Source organism: Bison bison, unplaced genomic scaffold (assembly GCF_000754665.1).
Source record: "Bison bison bison isolate TAMUID 2011002044 unplaced genomic scaffold, Bison_UMD1.0 scf7180017864180, whole genome shotgun sequence".
Classification (NCBI taxonomy): Eukaryota; Metazoa; Chordata; class Mammalia; order Artiodactyla; family Bovidae; genus Bison; species Bison bison.
In genome coordinates, this window is record NW_011494752.1 from 6,168,619 (window position 1) to 6,174,141 (window position 5,523).

Sequence of the window (5,523 nt, forward strand, 5' to 3'; positions counted from 1 at the left end):
GCACACAGGAAATAAATGTCAGGCCTGGGCCTTCCCATGCCTCACCCTCTCACCTTCATGTTCCTCCAGCAGAGGGTAGTCCTACTCAGGTTTTCTTTAAAATGTCTTGAACTGTCCTGGGCTTCCCAGGTGGCTCATTGGTGAAGAATCAGCCTGCCAATGCAGGAGATGCAGGTTCGATCCCTGGATTGAAAATCCCTGGAGAAGGAAATGGCAACCCACTCCAGTATTCTTTCCTGGGAAATCCTGTGGACAGAGGAGCCTGGCAGGCTACAGTCCATGGGATAGCAAAAAAGTTGGATGCCACTTAGGCACTAAACAATAGCAACTATAACGTCTTTGGATGCAGGATAAAAAGCGGGAGAGATGACTCAGTCCTTGCGAACTACATGGCAACTCTGCCTGGGAAGGCTCTAACTGGAGTGTCCAGAGGAATTTCCTAGAGAAAGGGTACTTCAGGGGAAATGTGTTATTGAGAGGAAGGCAAAGACAAAGAGAAAGGAGGCCCCCAGAGTCAGCAGCAAAGGTGTGGCCCTGAGGCACAGGGTACCCAGTCCCTCCCCTGTGCCCTTACCACAAGGCCTGGAGCCCTCTCCATCCAAGCACTTGTGTATAGCATTGCCCTCTCTGGGAGCCTCTTCTCCAAGACACAGAGTCCAGTAAAATTAAGTCCTTACTGCTTATGTATGAGCAAACCAATCAGATGTGATGCCTTGATGAGACGTATGAGTGCAAAACAGGACATGTGTGAGGAAGGGTGGCCTTTGAAGGGAGACTACAGATGGGAATTATGGAAGACTTTGACCAAGGCCACAGTTATGTTGAAGGAAGAGAAGAAACAACTCTCATGGGGGCCATAGAAGGGCTCAGAGGTGGGAGAAACTGAGTAATGGGGGTTGGACAGGGTGGAGGCAGGAAAGCAGCGCCAGTCTCTAAGGTTGGTGCAGACAGTGGGGGAGGGCACCGCGGAACTGGCCCACTTTGATGCTCCAGTTAATCTAACTGGTCTCCAAAATTAGTGAATTCCTCTCCCCTCTCACTATTGATGCAGTTCGAGAATCCAGCTGGGCTGACCCCAAACTAGTCCCCAGCCCACCCTGCCCCCTCATTGGTCAGAACCCCTTTGCAGCCCAGAAGGAGGCAGCTCAGAGGTAATCACTGCATCACGCTTCAAATCCAAGGAGCTAGCTCCTAATGGGGGGCAGCGGGTTTCACTTACCTGGCCTGGCGGCCTGCCAGAGGCAGATGGGATGCAGCTAGGGGAGGCCCAGTACCTCCTTGTCCCCCTCCCCTCAGAAATTGTCCTTTCCTTGCCCATTGCCTTTCATCCCTTCTCTGCTTGGACATTGAACTGAAGCGGGGTGGGGTGGGGTGTGATTTTCCCAAAGCAGGAAAAGTGAGTGCTCACTAGAAGAGCCTGGAAATCATGTCTTCAATCAAAAGACAAGAGATCATCCCCTGGCTTGCCTCAGCCTTGGCCAAAACCCAGATTCTGCAAATGCATGTCAGGAGTGGATAACAGCTTTAGTATTGAAGGGCCACGTGCAGCCCCTCTGAGTCGCAGGTTCTGTCTCCCCAACTCACTGGAGGGAAGGCCGGAGGGGCTGCATTGTAAGAAAGGAGTGGTTGGAACATGGGCGTTAACATTGAGACATGTGGTTGTGGAGGGCCTTGTACAGTGGCCACTTATGGCATACTGCTTCCTTTAGGGATCCTTGAGCTAGTGGCTTAACCTCCTCAAGCTTCAGTCTCTTCATCTGTATGTAGTGAAGCTAGCACCTCCTTATGAGATTATGTGCTGTGCTGTGATTAGTCACTTAGCAGTGTCTGACTCTGCAACCCCATGGACTTTAGCCTCTGTCCATGGGGATTCTCAAGGCAAGAATACTGGAGTGGGTTGCCATGCCCTCCTCCAGTTATGAGATTACAGTGAGGATTAAAGGAGATACTTGTGTGGATCTCCTGGCTCACAGGGCATCTCAGTAAATGTGAGTTCTCATGGTCTGCACCCCCATTTCTGCTTAGAAGTGAGTTGGGGCTGCAGGCTGGTTCCCCAGGGACTGCTGGACACAGGGACAGAGAGCTGTGAGCAAAGTTCTACAGGGGCCCAAGGTGAGGGGTCCCAGTGGAAAGGAAGGATAGGGAGTATGAGTTAGGAGCTTGCCTTCCTGGAGGAGCAGGGTGATGGAGGATGGTGAGATAAAGAGGGGAGGGGCAAACCCTTCCCACTTCAATTCCTGAAGATGCAGTCTGACCCACCACTACCACTTCCAGCTCCATGTAGATCTGCACTGGGATCCACCACCTTTTCATCTTGGTTGCTCTTTGGCCCAGGAGGCCTTGGTGTATATGTGGTGGGAGGAAGGGGCCTGTATACCTGTAGTTCTGTTATAGGAGATGGTTTGGGGGGACCCTCCAATTAAAACTGCTGCCCCCTTGGTGCTGCCTTGCTGGTCAGCTCCTAAGAGTCCTCTCCCCATCCCCCCTCCCATAGCTGTGACTGCAAGTGCTGAGGTTTAGGGGAAAGGGAGCTGAGTCAGACAGAAATTTTTGAAGCATGCTCATGTTTGTGGCCAGGAATCATGACAATTAGGGAGTTAGGCTGGGGCAGGCAGTGGCACCATAGAACCTCCAATATTGTTCCAAGGGAAAGGGGTGGACCTATGTAATCAGCACTCATTAATTAGAACAGGATTCCCTGCTGCTTGTGGTGCAGATGTCAAAAGGCAAGTGGTGGCTGTGGCCATGGCCCTGGCATTTGTGGTGATGATGTTGATGGTGGTAATGATGACGTGGTAATCATGACAGTGATGGGGACAGTTGTGGGATGCAGTGATAGCAGTGGTAGCTGTGGCGCTTCTGGTAGTGATGCTCGTGTCATGGTGAGGGTGGTCATAGTAGTGCTGTTTCTGGTATAGATGGGCAGGATGGTGACAGTGATGGAGATTGTGATGGCGGTGGTCCCAGCAAAGAAGCACTCTAATCACCGTCTTGCCATCTATCTAACGGTCAAGCCAAGGTGTCACATTATAAAATAATCCTTCATATCAAATCACTAACACACTGGAACATCAGCTCCATGAAGGCGGCTGCTATTGTTCACTGCTGTATCCTCAGTACCTAGAGCAGGGTATGTACGGCCCATAGCACGTGCTCAATAAATGCATGGGTTGAATGAATAAAAGGAGATTGAGTCTCTTTTTTGATGCACTTTATTTTGCTGTTCAAGATAGGATCTTTTCTAAAAAATTCCCATTTTATAGATGAGGAAACTGAAGCTGAGAGAGATGATATAACCACAGACCAGGCAGAAGTAACTAATGTGAGGATGAGGTGGGACCTGTAGGCATGTGGCCAGACCTGTCTGACTCTCAGTTCAGTGCTCTTTTCTCTGCTCAGTTCACAGCGTCTCCCCACCAGCACTCAGCATTACATCGTGGTCTTGTGCTTAGGCTTAATCATAGAAATACTGCTAATAATAGTAACAATTGCTGTTTGTAATTGTTCGAGTAAGGCTTAAATTGATCAAGACCATGGAAATTATTAATAACCCAGGCCCAGCCATGGTGATGTGGGTCATATTAAATTGTGTTGAGATGGATAACCTTGGCAATAATAGTAACCAGGATCATAAATTAATAACAGAAGTATTTAAATTAATGCCATACTGCCGATACCCTTGGTAGTAAGCTGCTCAATGCTGCTCTTAGTACTAATGTTGCTCCTTCCTGCCTTCCATGAATTCAGCTGAGAGGCAAGGCAGGGCTCTAAAAGCAGCAGGAGGAGACAGCTTAGAGGCAACCCCTGTCTGGGGGGAGGGATCCTCAGGGATTTCTGAAGAGGGGATGGCTGCCTGGTGTCTTCTGCCCAGCCGTGGGAGGTAGCTTATTCACATTCACGGTCAAGGCCACAGTGATTGACGTCTACCTGTCCTTTCTGGGGATATCCACTGGATTTTGTTGGTTACCCAGGAAAGAAACTCACAGGGCAGAATTTTTACTCCCACAAATGAACGATTTAACTGGGAAATCACCCACCAGTAGTAAGCTTGCCCTCAGCACAAGTGTCTTAATCTCTCCCTTCTTCCTGTAAGGCTATTTTTTCAAAGTTGAAACTGAGGTCCACACCTGGCCAAGTTCAGGGTGAGAAGATGAGCTTTATAGACTTGCCCCCTACAACTCTGTGCTCCAGGGCTGTCTGGGAACCAGGAAAGGGTAGGGACAGGCAAAGTGGGGGTGACCATCAAGGTGGAGGTGGGAGTGCTTCCTGCCAAAAGACTGGTGGCAAACTCCTGGGGTTGCCAGGGCCTATAATTTGAAACTTCCAAGTTTTCTAGAGCATGGTGAGTATGGTCCTGGAGATGTACATGGATGGGTACATGGATGTGAGTCCATTCAACTCTTTTATTCTTTCTGCAGACCTTTATTGAACACCTACTGTGTACTAGGCATTCAGATAAGAAACTATAGTCCCTGCCTCCAGGGAGCTCATCAGCTTATGGAAACAGTCTAATGAAGGCAAATGGTTGAGGATACATCTATGTGTTCATATCTCTGTGTGTGTGTGCACTGTGTGAGAGACTATACATATGAGGGCTTTCATGGAGATGACTGCACACGAACACATGTACGTGTGAGTGTGTACGTGAGGACGTGTGTTTGAATGTTATGAGCACACGGAGGATGAATGTGCATGTGTGGAGGTGCACAGGCGTGGGCAGAAGGCGCCGGTCCACAGGACTGCGTGAGGATGGCGGGGGCATAGGAGACTGCATAAGCACATATGTATGTAACCTTGGGAGTGTGTATTCCTTTTTGTCTGTGTGCACACCTGGGATCGCTTCAGACCCGTCTTTTGAGAATTCAAATGATGTCGGGATGGTCTCCTCCTTGAACGTCCCCGCTGTCTGTGGTCCGTGTCAGACCACTTGCCACCTCTCTCCCTCCTTTCCCTAGGCCTTTGCAGAGAGAACCCCGCACTGGGAAGGGGCAGAGGAGGGCTTGGATATAGACCGGGAAATGAAAGGAGGGGCGGGCAGTGAGCATTACTGCTGATAACGGCTGGGTAGGGAGCAGGGCACCGGGGAAGAAGCTGAAGCCAGAGGCAGGGAAAGATGCGCAAGAGAGGGAACCCAAGCCCACAGCATCCGGGACGGACGCGTAGCAGCGCGGGTCGGGCGCCGGGTACCAGGTCAGGGATAAGCTTTGAGGGCGGGGCGCGGAGAAGAGGCAGCGGGGCGCACGGGCGCGGCTCCCTGCCCGATGTCCCTTTCCGCCTCTCCTCTCCAGGAGACCGTGGGGAGGGCGGGCGCGGTTCCGGGGGTGGGCGGGCTGGACGGGGAGAGGGCGGGGCCGCCGCACTGGCTTCTCCTAGCCCCTCCCGCCGGCAGCCAGAGGGAGCCGAGCCTCCGCCAGCTCTGAGGGGCTGGCGCTGGAGCGCTGCGCAGCGCAGCCCTATCGGTCCGCGGAGCGGGCTGAACTGAAAGCCGAGCGCTGCCGCGGGAGGCGGCCGAGGGGGTCAGGG